Source organism: Oncorhynchus nerka, linkage group LG18 (genome assembly GCF_034236695.1).
Source record: "Oncorhynchus nerka isolate Pitt River linkage group LG18, Oner_Uvic_2.0, whole genome shotgun sequence".
In the NCBI taxonomy this organism is placed as follows: domain Eukaryota; kingdom Metazoa; phylum Chordata; class Actinopteri; order Salmoniformes; family Salmonidae; genus Oncorhynchus; species Oncorhynchus nerka.
Genome location: NC_088413.1, coordinates 10557926 through 10572322, shown reverse-complemented (window position 1 = coordinate 10572322; position 14397 = coordinate 10557926). Strand labels below are relative to the sequence as shown.

Genomic DNA, 14397 nt, shown 5'->3' with positions numbered 1-14397 from the left:
GATGTGTGTGATATGTTATGGTAGCACTGGTGATTATGCCTGTCATGTCCCGATAATGTCAAGGAAAAGGCCTACTTGTGAATGGATCATTTTGTGCCCTCATGACGTAATCTGGATTGAGGTCTTTTATTTGCTAGATTATTCAATCATTTATAGGACAGTTTGTCATTTAAGACCACAGTAAATGTCAACCATTACCATGCCACAGTCATTGCCCTGGTCAACCATTACCATGCCACAGACATTTCCCTGGTCAACCATTACCTTGACAACAGACATTTCCCTGGTCAAACATTACCATGACAACAGACATTTTCTGGTCAACCATTACCATGACAACAGACATTTCCCTGGTCAACCATTACCATTCCACAGACATGTCCCTGGTCCACTTATTTCCTGATAAAATCAAAGTCGAAGTAGTAGGCTACTGTTTCTCCTCCATATCTGTTGGTCGTATGCCACCCTGTGGTCGATGGTGGAATCATATTTTACTGAGAGCAGAAAACAAGCGTGATGAAACTATTCCTACAACGTCTGGAACGCTACAAAACACCAGAAAAAAAGTGGTGTCTTTCGGCTGTGTGCACGAATGTGATTTCAGCATTTTGGTACATCGCCTACTTGTGTGTAACCAGACGGACATTTAGACAAGAAATTCAATGTATATAGAATTTATGCCGTGTTGCATGATGAGAAAACAGTCGGTCCGTGATATAATATAGTAAAACAAAATGTATTGCTTTTTCTTCACCTTGTCCGCAATTGTATTCGTAAACATCATTAAACCTTGTTCAATATGATGTGTGTGGTATATCAGTAGTAGAAGTGGAAACCGTGAGTCAAACACCTTTGTCCTGGAAGGAGTGCTCCTCTACCAAGGGGTACAACTCATACTTACCTGGCAAGGGAGACACCGTGATCAAGAAGGCGGTTCACCCAGGGCGAGGCTCAGCCATTGCACTCCCGGTTGTGCTGACCCCTGCGAATTTCTCAAATGTGGAAATCTCGATTGCATTATTTCTGGTAGTGGGGGACTGCTCTCCCCTGATCTTGATGTTAAAAATAATTAAGAAACATAGTCAATTTGATATGTTTCAACTCGCAGGTCTATCTAGTTTCGTGTGTTGAGAAGGACATATGTCAACATTTACATGTTTTTATCAGATGAATGGCTATAGAATGTAGGGTCTGTTTGTTTATAAGTCAACTAAGGCCTCAGAGATACATTTTTGTCTTCTGATAACCCGGATGTGTGTGATATGTTATGGTAGCACTGGTGATTATGCCTGTCATGTCCCGATAATGTCAAGGAAAAGGCCTACTTGTGAATGGATCATTTTGTGCCCTCATGACGTAATCTGGATTGAGGTCTTTTATTTGCTAGATTATTCAATCATTTATAGGACAGTTTGTCATTTAAGACCACAGTAAATGTCAACCATTACCATGCCACAGTCATTGCCCTGGTCAACCATTACCATGCCACAGACATTTCCCTGGTCAACCATTCCACAGACATTTCCCTGGTCAACCATTACCTTGACAACAGACATTTCCCTGGTCAACCATTACCATGACAACAGACATTTCCCTGGTCAACCATTACCATTTCACAGACATGTCCCTGGTCCACTTATTTCCTGATAAAAATCTGTCAAATTCGAAGTAGTAGGCTACTGTTTCTCCTCCATATCTGTTGGTCGTATGCCACCCTGTGGTCGATGGTGGAATCATATTTTACTGAGAGCAGAAAACAAGCGTGATGAAACTATTCCTACAACGTCTGGAACGCTACAAAACACCAGAAAAAAAGTGGTGTCTTTCGGTTGGCTGTGTGCACGAATGTGATTTCAGCATTTTGGTACATCGCCTACTTGTGTGTAACCAGACGGACATTTAGACAAGAAATTCAATGTATATAGAATTTATGCCGTGTTGCATGATGAGAAAACAGTCGGTCCGTGATATAATATAGTAAAACAAAATGTATTGCTTTTTCTTCACCTTGTCCGCAATTGTATTCGTAAACATCATTAAACCTTGTTCAATATGATGTGTGTGGTATATCAGTAGTAGAAGTGGAAACCGTGAGTCAAACACCTTTGTCCTGGAAGGAGTGCTCCTCTACCAAGGGGTACAACTCATACTTACCTGGCAAGGGAGACACCGTGATCAAGAAGGCGGTTCACCCAGGGCGAGGCTCAGCCATTGCACTCCCGGTTGTGCTGACCCCTGCGAATTTCTCAAATGTGGAAATCTCGATTGCATTATTTCTGGTAGTGGGGGACTGCGTTCGCTCTCCCTGATCTTGATGTTAAAAATAATTAAGAAACATAGTCAATTTGATATGTTTCAACTCGCAGGTCTATCTAGTTTCGTGTGTTGAGAAGGACATATGTCAACATTTACATGTTTTTATCAGATGAATGGCTATAGAATGTAGGGTCTGTTTGTTTATAAGTCAACTAAGGCCTCAGAGATACATTTTTGTCTTCTGATAACCCGGATGTGTGTGATATGTTATGGTAGCACTGGTGATTATGCCTGTCATGTCCCGATAATGTCAAGGAAAAGGCCTACTTGTGAATGGATCATTTTGTGCCCTCATGACGTAATCTGGATTGAGGTCTTTTATTTGCTAGATTATTCAATCATTTATAGGACAGTTTGTCATTTAAGACCACAGTAAATGTCAACCATTACCATGCCACAGTCATTGCCCTGGTCAACCATTACCATGCCACAGACATTTCCCTGGTCAACCATTCCACAGACATTTCCCTGGTCAACCATTACCTTGACAACAGACATTTCCCTGGTCAACCATTACCATGACAACAGACATTTCCCTGGTCAACCATTACCATTTCACAGACATGTCCCTGGTCCACTTATTTCCTGATAAAAATCTGTCAAATTCGAAGTAGTAGGCTACTGTTTCTCCTCCATATCTGTTGGTCGTATGCCACCCTGTGGTCGATGGTGGAATCATATTTTTTCTCTGAAAACAATGATGAAACTATTCCTGCGGGCGAACCCTGATCCACCTCTACAAGAACCATTCTATATACTTTCGTCTTTCATTGGACACTGTGCTATCTAACCTCCAAACAGCATTTTGCCACACAGCACTCCTTCCGTGGCCTAACTGCTCTTAACGGACATTTAAAAGAAATTCAATGTTTTCAAGAATTTATGCCTGCACCCGCATGATGAGAAACCAGTGGATGGTTCCGACCTTGATATAATATAGTAAAACAAAATGTACCTTTTTGTCACCTTGTCTGCAAACTCTCCTTCCAGACATCATTAAACCTCTTCAATATGATGTGTGTGGTATATCAGTAGTAGAAGTGGAAACCGTGAGTCAAACACCTTTGTCCTGGAAGGAGTGCTCCTCTACCAAAACTGACTACAACTCATCTTACCTGGCAAGGGAGACACCGTGATCAAAATGGCGGTTCAACACCAGGGCAAACTGGAGCCATTGCATCATAGTGTCCGCTGACCCCAAAGCACCTTATACCACCCACCACTGCGACTTGTATGGTAGTCGGCTGGCCCTCGCTACATATTCGTCGCCAGACCCACTGGCTCCAGGTCATCTACAAGTCCATGCTTGGTAAAGCTCCGCCTTATCTCAGTTCACTGGTTAAGAAACATAGTCAATTTGATATGTTTCAACTCGCTCCAGCAGGTGTATCTAGTTTCATCCCTTGAGAAGGACATATGTCAACATTTACATGTTTTTATCAGATGAATGGCTATGAGAATGTAGGGTCTGTTTGTTTATAAGTCAACTAAGGCCTCAGAGAAACATTTTTGTCTTCTGATAACCCGGATGTGTGTGATATGTTATGGTAGCACTGGTGATTATGCCTGTCATTTCCCTAATGTCATTCCCTACTGTTTTTAATGGATTTTTTTTTTGTTTATTTACTTCTGGATTGAGGTCTTTTATTTGCTAGATTATTCAATCATTTATAGGACAGTTTGTCATTTAAGACCCCAGTGTTAATTACCATGCCACAGTCATTGCCCTGGTCAACCATTACCATTTTCCCTGGTCAACCATTACCATGCAAAACATTATTATTCGCCTACCTCCTCATGCCTTCTGCACACATTGTACCATAGACTGACATTTTTTTTTTTTCAACCATTGACTTGACAACAGACATTTCCCCATGGTCAACCATTACCATTTCACAGACATGTCCCTGGTCCACTTATTTCTTGATAAAATCAGTCAAATGAGAGTACTACTGTTTCTCCTCCTATCTGTTGTTAAATAAACCCTGTGAAATAAAAAAATGGAAAAAATCATAAAATTTTACTGAGAGCAGAAAACAAGCGTGATGAAACTATTCCTACAACGTCTGGAACGCTACAAAACACCAGAAAAAAGTGGTGTCTTTCGGTTGGCTGTGTGCACGAATGTGATTTCAGCATTTTGGTACATCGCCTACTTGTGTGTAACCAGACGGACATTTAGACAAGAAATTCAATGTATATAGAATTTATGCCGTGTTGCATGATGAGAAAACAGTCGGTCCGTGATATAATATAGTAAAACAAAATGTATTGCTTTTTCTTCACCTTGTCCGCAATTGTATTCGTAAACATCATTAAACCTTGTTCAATATGATGTGTGTGGTATATCAGTAGTAGAAGTGGAAACCGTGAGTCAAACACCTTTGTCCTGGAAGGAGTGCTCCTCTACCAAGGGGTACAACTCATACTTACCTGGCAAGGGAGACACCGTGATCAAGAAGGCGGTTCACCCAGGGCGAGGCTCAGCCATTGCACTCCCGGTTGTGCTGACCCCTGCGAATTTCTCAAATGTGGAAATCTCGATTGCATTATTTCTGGTAGTGGGGGACTGCGTTCGCGCTCTCCCCTGATCTTGATGTTAAAAATAATTAAGAAACATAGTCAATTTGATATGTTTCAACTCGCAGGTCTATCTAGTTTCGTGTGTTGAGAAGGACATATGTCAACATTTACATGTTTTTATCAGATGAATGGCTATAGAATGTAGGGTCTGTTTGTTTATAAGTCAACTAAGGCCTCAGAGATACATTTTTGTCTTCTGATAACCCGGATGTGTGTGATATGTTATGGTAGCACTGATATGTTATGGTAGCACTGGTGATTATGCCTGTCATGTCCCGATAATGTCAAGGAAAAGGCCTACTTGTGAATGGATCATTTTGTGCCCTCATGACGTAATCTGGATTGAGGTCTTTTATTTGCTAGATTATTCAATCATTTATAGGACAGTTTGTCATTTAAGACCACAGTAAATGTCAACCATTACCATGCCACAGTCATTGCCCTGGTCAACCATTACCATGCCACAGACATTTCCCTGGTCAACCATTCCACAGACATTTCCCTGGTCAACCATTACCTTGACAACAGACATTTCCCTGGTCAACCATTACCATGACAACAGACATTTCCCTGGTCAACCATTACCATTTCACAGACATGTCCCTGGTCCACTTATTTCCTGATAAAATCAGTCGAAGTAGTAGGCTACTGTTTCTCCTCCATATCTGTTGGTCGTATGCCACCCTGTGGTCGATGGTGGAATCATATTTTACTGAGAGCAGAAAACAAGCGTGATGAAACTATTCCTACAACGTCTGGAACGCTACAAAACACCAGAAAAAAAGTGGTGTCTTTCGGTTGGCTGTGTGCACGAATGTGATTTCAGCATTTTGGTACATCGCCTACTTGTGTGTAACCAGACGGACATTTAGACAAGAAATTCAATGTATATAGAATTTATGCCGTGTTGCATGATGAGAAAACAGTCGGTCCGTGATATAATATAGTAAAACAAAATGTATTGCTTTTTCTTCACCTTGTCCGCAATTGTATTCGTAAACATCATTAAACCTTGTTCAATATGATGTGTGTGGTATATCAGTAGTAGAAGTGGAAACCGTGAGTCAAACACCTTTGTCCTGGAAGGAGTGCTCCTCTACCAAGGGGTACAACTCATACTTACCTGGCAAGGGAGACACCGTGATCAAGAAGGCGGTTCACCCAGGGCGAGGCTCAGCCATTGCACTCCCGGTTGTGCTGACCCCTGCGAATTTCTCAAATGTGGAAATCTCGATTGCATTATTTCTGGTAGTGGGGGACTGCGTTCGCGCTCTCCCCTGATCTTGATGTTAAAAATAATTAAGAAACATAGTCAATTTGATATGTTTCAACTCGCAGGTCTATCTAGTTTCGTGTGTTGAGAAGGACATATGTCAACATTTACATGTTTTTATCAGATGAATGGCTATAGAATGTAGGGTCTGTTTGTTTATAAGTCAACTAAGGCCTCAGAGATACATTTTTGTCTTCTGATAACCCGGATGTGTGTGATATGTTATGGTAGCACTGGTGATTATGCCTGTCATGTCCCGATAATGTCAAGGAAAAGGCCTACTTGTGAATGGATCATTTTGTGCCCTCATGACGTAATCTGGATTGAGGTCTTTTATTTGCTAGATTATTCAATCATTTATAGGACAGTTTGTCATTTAAGACCACAGTAAATGTCAACCATTACCATGCCACAGTCATTGCCCTGGTCAACCATTACCATGCCACAGACATTTCCCTGGTCAACCATCCTGGTCAACCATTCCACAGACATTTCCCTGGTCAACCATTACCTTGACAACAGACATTTCCCTGGTCAACCATTACCATGACAACAGACATTTCCCTGGTCAACCATTACCATTTCACAGACATGTCCCTGGTCCACTTATTTCCTGATAAAAATCTGTCAAATTCGAAGTAGTAGGCTACTGTTTCTCCTCCATATCTGTTGGTCGTATGCCACCCTGTGGTCGATGGTGGAATCATATTTTTTCTCTGTATATATCAATGATGTTGCTCTTGCTGCGGGCGATTCCCTGATCCACCTCTACGCAGACGACACCATTCTATATACTTTCGGCCCGTCATTGGACACTGTGCTATCTAACCTCCAAACGAGCTTCAATGCCATACAGCACTCCTTCCGTGGCCTCCAACTGCTCTTAAACGCGAGTAAAACCAAATGCATGCTTTTCAACCGATCGCTGCCTGCACCCGCATGCCCGACTAGCATCACCACCCTGGATGGTTCCGACCTTGAATATGTGGACATCTATAAGTACCTAGGTGTCTGGCTAGACTGCAAACTCTCCTTCCAGACTCACATCAAACATCTCCAATCGAAAATCAAATCAAGAGTCGGCTTTCTATTCCGCAACAAAGCCTCCTTCACTCACGCACCTTACCCTAGTAAAACTGACTATCCTACCGATCCTCGATTTCGGCGATGTCATCTACAAAATGGCTTCCAACACTCTACTCAGCAAACTGGATGCAGTCTATCATAGTGCCATCCGTTTTGTCACCAAAGCACCTTATACCACCCACCACTGCGACTTGTATGCTCTAGTCGGCTGGCCCTCGCTACATATTCGTCGCCAGACCCACTGGCTCCAGGTCATCTACAAGTCCATGCTAGGTAAAGCTCCGCCTTATCTCAGTTCACTGGTCACGATGGCAACACCCATCCGTAGCACACGCTCCAGCAGGTGTATCTCACTGATCATCCCTAAAGCCAACACCTCATTTGGCCGCCTTTCGTTCCAGTACTCTGCTGCCTGTGACTGGAACGAACTGCAAAAATTGCTGAAGTTGGAGACTTTTATCTCCCTCACCAACTTCAAACATCAGCTATCCGAGCAGCTAACCGATCGCTGCAGCTGTACATAGTCTATTGGTAAATAGCCCACCCATTTTCACCTACCTCATTCCCATACTGTTTTTATACTGTTTTTTAAAATTTATTTATTTACTTTTCTGCTCTTTTGCACACCAATATCTCTACCTGTACATGACCATCTGATCATTTATCACCCCAGTGTTAATCTGCAAAATTGTATTATTCGCCTACCTCCTCATGCCTTCTGCACACATTGTATATAGACTGCCCATTTTTTTTTTCTACTGTGTTATTGACTTGTTAATTGTTTACTCCATGTGTAACTCTGTGTTGTCTGTTCACACTGCTATGCTTTATCTTGGCCAGGTCGCAGTTGCAAATGAGAACTTGTTCTCAACTAGCCTACCTGGTTAAATAAAGGTGAAATAAAAAAAATAAAAAAATAAAATTTTACTGAGAGCAGAAAACAAGCGTGATGAAACTATTCCTACAACGTCTGGAACGCTACAAAACACCAGAAAAAAAGTGGTGTCTTTCGGTTGGCTGTGTGCACGAATGTGATTTCAGCATTTTGGTACATCGCCTACTTGTGTGTAACCAGACGGACATTTAGACAAGAAATTCAATGTATATAGAATTTATGCCGTGTTGCATGATGAGAAAACAGTCGGTCCGTGATATAATATAGTAAAACAAAATGTATTGCTTTTTCTTCACCTTGTCCGCAATTGTATTCGTAAACATCATTAAACCTTGTTCAATATGATGTGTGTGGTATATCAGTAGTAGAAGTGGAAACCGTGAGTCAAACACCTTTGTCCTGGAAGGAGTGCTCCTCTACCAAGGGGTACAACTCATACTTACCTGGCAAGGGAGACACCGTGATCAAGAAGGCGGTTCACCCAGGGCGAGGCTCAGCCATTGCACTCCCGGTTGTGCTGACCCCTGCGAATTTCTCAAATGTGGAAATCTCGATTGCATTATTTCTGGTAGTGGGGGACTGCGTTCGCGCTCTCCCCTGATCTTGATGTTAAAAATAATTAAGAAACATAGTCAATTTGATATGTTTCAACTCGCAGGTCTATCTAGTTTCGTGTGTTGAGAAGGACATATGTCAACATTTACATGTTCTTATCAGATGAATGGCTATAGAATGTAGGGTCTGTTTGTTTAGAAGTCAACTAAGGCCTCAGAGATACATTTTTGTCTTCTGATAACCCGGATGTGTGTGATATGTTATGGTAGCACTGGTGATTATGCCTGTCATGTCCCGATAATGTCAAGGAAAAGGCCTACTTGTGAATGGATCATTTTGTGCCCTCATGACGTAATCTGGATTGAGGTCTTTTATTTGCTAGATTATTCAATCATTTATAGGACAGTTTGTCATTTAAGACCACAGTAAATGTCAACCATTACCATGCCACAGTCATTGCCCTGGTCAACCATTACCATGCCACAGACATTTCCCTGGTCAACCATTACCTTGACAACAGACATTTCCCTGGTCAACCATTACCATGACAACAGACATTTCCCTGGTCAACCATTACCATGACAACAGACATTTCCCTGGTCAACCATTACCATTTCACAGACATGTCCCTGGTCCACTTAGACATTTCCCTGGTCAAATTACCATCCCTGTTCAAATTCAAGTACAGACATTTTCTCCTCATATCTGTTACCATGACAACAGACATTTTCCCTGGTCAACCATTACCATGACAACAGACATTTCCCTGATCAACCATTACCATGCCACAGTCATTAACCTGGTCAACCATTACCATGCCACAGACATTTCCCTGGTCAACCATTCCACAGACATTTCCCTGGTCAACCATTCCACAGATATTTCCCTGGTCAACCATTCCACAGATATTTCCCTGGTCAACCATTCCACAGACATTTCCCTGGTCAACCATTCCACATACATTTCCCTGGTCAAGCATTATTATGCCACATACATTTTCCTGGTCAACCATTCCACAGAATTTCCAAATGCCCTAGACATTACCCTGGTCAACCCTTCCACAGACATTTTCCTGGTCAACCATTATCATGCCACAGACATTTCCCTGGTCAACCATTATCATGCCACATACATTTCCCTGGTCAACCATTCCACAGACATTTCTATGGTCAACCATTATCATGTACAGACATTTCCTGGTCAACCATTATCTGCCACAGACATTTCCCTGACTCAACCCTTCCAAACATTTCCCTGGTCAACCATTCCACAGATATTTCCCTGGTCAACCATTACCATTCCACAGAATGTTCCTGGTCCAGTAAAACTTACTTTCCTGATGAAGTCATCTCAAAACAGAGGTGTCAGTGGAGTGGGTCTTTCTAACCAGACTGTAGTTCTGATAAGAGTGTTCTCGCCAGTATATTCATCCATCTATTCATAAAGGACTTTTCACCAGCACCTTAGACTGCACACTCAAAATAGATACAGGTCTGTTTGCTATCCTTCTTGTGGATGGGGTCACTCTAACATTGGCCATACACAACAAACTCCAGGGGCATTATTGCTATTACAAACTGGTTAAAACTACATTAGAACAGCAAAAACATTTGTTTTTGGTCAATCTGATGGGATCAAACACCCATTTATAATTTATCCAATATATCACCTGTCTGAAAATCCCTAAAGCCAACACCTCATTTGGCCCAGCGTTGTCCAGGTTTGGCAGTACTCATTGTGAATGTGACTAGTTAAATTAAAACTTGCCTAGTTAAATTTAAATAAATCAAAACTCATCTATGGAGGTCAAAACAACCACTCAGTCAATCTATTTTTGACTGTGATTTCAGTATGTGTATGTCGTAAATGCATCAATTTTCACCTTACTGTCATTCCCATAAACTGTTTTTATACTGTTTTTACCACAGATAGAACAATTTATTTATTTACTTTTTACTGTAGCTACTTTTGCACACCAATATCTCTACCTGTACATATGACCATTTTCTGATCATTTATCACCCCAGTGTTTATTTTGTAAAATTGTATTAAACTTCTTTACCTTTTCATGCCTTCTGCAATCATTGTATATAGACAATGCCCATTTTTTTGTCTGGAAGGAGGAGGGCTGGGTTATTGATCCTTGTTAATTGTTTTGGGTCCATGGTAACTCTGTGTTTGTCTTTGTCACAGTAGCAGGCAGCATATATCTTTGATCTTGATCAGACCAGAAACACGCCAGGAAAGGAGACTGAAATGATGAAGCCAGAGGAAGAACTTGTTCTCAACTAGCCTACCTGGTTAAATAAAGTTGAAATAAAAGGCTAAAATATCTGTGGTTCGTATGCCACCCTGTGGTCGATGGTGGAATCATATTTTACTGAGAGCAGAAAACAAGCGTGATGAAACTATTCCTACAACGTCTGGAACGCTACAAAACACCAGAAATAAGTGGTGTCTTTCGGTTGGCTGTGTGCACGAATGTGATTTCAGCATTTTGGTACTTGTGTGTAACAGACGGACATTTAGACAAGAAATTCAATGTGTATAGAATTTATACCGTGTTGCATGATGGGAATACAGTCAGACCGTGATATAATATAGTAAAACAAAATGTATTGCTTTTCTTTCGCCTTGTCCGCAACTGTATTCGTAAACGTCATTAAACCCTGTTCAATATGATGTGCTATTATTAGTGGTAGATTTGGTAACCGTGAATCAAACACCTTTGTCCTAGAATGAGTCCTCCTCTACCAACGGTGTACAACTCATACTTACCTGGCAAGGGAGACACCGTGATCAAGAAGGCGGTTCACCCAGGGCGAGGCTCAGCCATTGCACTCCGGCTGTGCTGACCCCTGCGAATTTCTCAAATGTGGAAATCTCGATTGCATTATTTCTGGTAGTGGGGGACTGCGTTCGCGCTCTCCCCTGATCTTGATGTTAAATGTCGGACGTTGTCATAGCGTAGAGACTTACCTACTGTCATGGAAAATAAACCGTTCTATTGGTCCATCATTAGCCAACTTTAGACATTATTTAAAGGAAGTTACGATCGGCACGGCTTGGAGTTCCTGTGGTAGTTTATTCCACTGAACAGCGCAGGTAAATTAAAAGGTGTTCTTACCAGATAGACTCTTCCATTTCGAACAGGAGGTATCAGAGTCTCTGGCTAAGGGGCTTTATTGGTGGACAGCTGTAATATAAGTTCAATAATTAGATGGGTACCCGGGGGCTAATCTAATCTAACAATTCCACAACAAGAATAATAAATATTTCACACAAATCTAAGTTAAACGGATTGAATAAAAATATATACATATAAATATACGGATGAGCGATGACCGAGCGGCATAGGCAAGATGCAATAGATGGTATAAAATGCAGTATATACATATGAAATGAGTGATGCAAGATATGTAAACATTATTAAACTGACTGGCATTATTAAAGTGACTAGTCATCCATTTATTAAAGTGGTCAATGATTTCAAGTCTGTATGTAGGCATTAGCCTCTCTGTGTTAGTGATGGCTATTTAACAGTCTGATGGCCTTGAGTCAGATAGGATTTTAGGTGACAAGCCAAATTTCTTCAGCCTCTGGAGGTTGAAGAGGTGCCCCCCTGGGAGGAAGCTGCACCCGGTACACAACCTCCCCTACCCTCTCCAGGACGCTGCAGGGCCCCACCCAGTGGCTGTCCAACTTGGGGCATCTGCCTATCTTCCCCAGCCACAAAGAGCCTTCCCCGGGTGTGAACGTCATAGTTCCTCTTCTGTCTCACACCTGCGTTCACCAGCTGCTCTCTGTCTCCAGGTGGTCCTGGAGTCTCCGAGCATACTCCAGCTCCTGGGGAATAGGAGGGCTATCCAGGGGCCGACCAAACGGCATTTCTGCAGGGGTGCGGCTCTCTCTGCCCAACATGAGGAGGGCAGGCGTGCTGGAGGCCGTGAGGACTATGGGCAGGTGCTTGTCCCAGTCACGCTGGTGTTTGGCAGAGACAATGGCCAGCTACTGTCCAATCATTTTGTTGAAGCACTCCACAAGGCCATCACTTTGAGGATGGAGAGGAGTAGTGCGGGTCTTGTGCATACCCAGCCTCTCACACATGGTGGCGAACACAGGGAACTCAAAGTTTCTGCCCTGGTCGCTGTGGATGGACTTTGCAGCTCCAAACCTGCTGAACATCCCCGCTGTCAGGGCATCGACGATGGTCTCTGCCTCCTGGTCAGGCAGAGCATAGGCCTCGGGACATTTTGTGAAATAGTCCTTGGCTCTGAGCACCCAGCGGTTTCCACTGTCTGTGGTGGGGAACGGCCCAACTACATCCACTCCCACCCTCCCCATGGGAGCCCACCCTGGGAACTGTTGGAGCTGAGCATGAGAGCGGCCTGGGTGGCCCGTTCTGACTGTGCAGTTGTCACAGAGGCGGCAAAAGTCCTCCACATCCCTCTCTCCCTTCCCTTTCTCACAGTCCTCTCTCCCTTCCCTCTCTCCCGTCCCTCTCTCCCGTCCCTCTCTCCCGTCCCTCTCTCCGCACACAGCTCTCTCTCCCTTCCCTCTCTCCCGTCCCTCTCTCCACTCTCCGGGGGTGTCCTCGGATGGGGCCACAGTGTCTCCTGACCCCTCCTGTCTCAGCCTCCAATATTTATGCTGCAGTAGTTTATGTGTCGGGGGGCTAGGGTCAGTTTGTTATATCTGGAGTACTCCTGTCCTATTCGGTGTCCTGTGTGAATCTAAGTGTGCGTTCTCTAATTCTCTCCTTCTCTCTTTCTTTCTCTCTCTCGGAGGACCTGAGCCCTGCATTGCTTGCTGTTTGGGGTTTTAGACTGAGTTTCTGTACAGCACTTTGAGATATCAGCTGATGTACGAAGGGCTATATAAATACATTTGATTTGATTTAGATTTTGACTCACAGTGGCGGCAGCCGTCTGCAGTACAGGGCCGATGGGACATGGCGTTGGAGTGGCGTGCCCCTGCCCTGTCCACCACTGTGAAGTCGTATGGCTGAAGCTCCTCCAACCAGAGTGCCACCTGCCCCTCTGACTCTCTGTAAGACATGAGCCACTGGAGAGCCGAGTGGTCAGTCCTTACAGTAAAGGGCCACCCAGGAAGTACTTCAAGTGTTTGATGGAAGCCACAACAACAACGAGGAGGAGGAGCCGAGTGACACAACTGCGTTCATGTTAGTTTAATGTTTTTCTGAAGTACACCACCACTCTCTCTCCCATGCCCACATAGCTCACGTCTGTGTCCAGGATAAAGGGCAAGGTGAGGGGAGGGGAGGGGGGGCTTGCCCTTCATCTTGGACTCAGACGAGATCAGTGCATGTTTGAGGGTGTTGAAGTCCTCCTCCCACTCCACTGTCCTAGTGAAGGCCTCCTCCCACTCCACTGTCCCACTAGTGAAGGCCTCCTCCCACTCCACTGTCCTAGTGAAGGCCTCCTCCACCCACTGTCCTAGTGAAGGCCTCCTCCCACTCCACTGTCCTAGTGAAGGCCTCCTCACACTCCACTGTCCTAGTCCTAGTGAAGGCCTCCTCACACCCCACTGTCCTAGTGAAGGCCTCCTCACACCCCACTGTCCTAGTGAAGGCCTCCTCCCACTCCACTGTCCTAGTGAAGGCCTCCTCCCACTCCACTGTCCTAGTGAAGGCCTCCTCACACCCCACTGTCCTAGTGAAGGCCTCCTC

At 43.6% G+C, this 14397-nt stretch overlaps 6 non-coding genes across 6 annotated transcripts; all 6 read left to right on the top strand.

Moving 5' to 3' along the window:
* The first annotated feature begins 893 nt into the window (after positions 1-893).
* Positions 894-1050, top strand: LOC135562035 (U1 spliceosomal RNA). The gene has a single exon (XR_010459858.1). It is a non-coding gene; the product is annotated as a U1 spliceosomal RNA (small nuclear RNA).
* Positions 1051-2146: 1096 nt separating this feature from the next.
* LOC135562033 (U1 spliceosomal RNA) lies at positions 2147-2309 on the top strand. Its single transcript, XR_010459856.1, has one exon. It is a non-coding gene; the product is annotated as a U1 spliceosomal RNA (small nuclear RNA).
* Positions 2310-4741: 2432 nt separating this feature from the next.
* Positions 4742-4906, top strand: LOC135562024 (U1 spliceosomal RNA). Its single transcript, XR_010459847.1, has one exon. It is a non-coding gene; the product is annotated as a U1 spliceosomal RNA (small nuclear RNA).
* A 1108-nt stretch (positions 4907-6014) lies between these two features.
* LOC135562022 (U1 spliceosomal RNA) lies at positions 6015-6179 on the top strand. The gene has a single exon (XR_010459845.1). It is a non-coding gene; the product is annotated as a U1 spliceosomal RNA (small nuclear RNA).
* A 2409-nt stretch (positions 6180-8588) lies between these two features.
* LOC115125993 (U1 spliceosomal RNA) lies at positions 8589-8753 on the top strand. The gene has a single exon (XR_003863060.2). It is a non-coding gene; the product is annotated as a U1 spliceosomal RNA (small nuclear RNA).
* A 2725-nt stretch (positions 8754-11478) lies between these two features.
* On the top strand, positions 11479-11642 carry LOC115125992 (U1 spliceosomal RNA). Its single transcript, XR_003863059.1, has one exon. It is a non-coding gene; the product is annotated as a U1 spliceosomal RNA (small nuclear RNA).
* The last annotated feature ends 2755 nt before the right edge of the window (positions 11643-14397 follow it).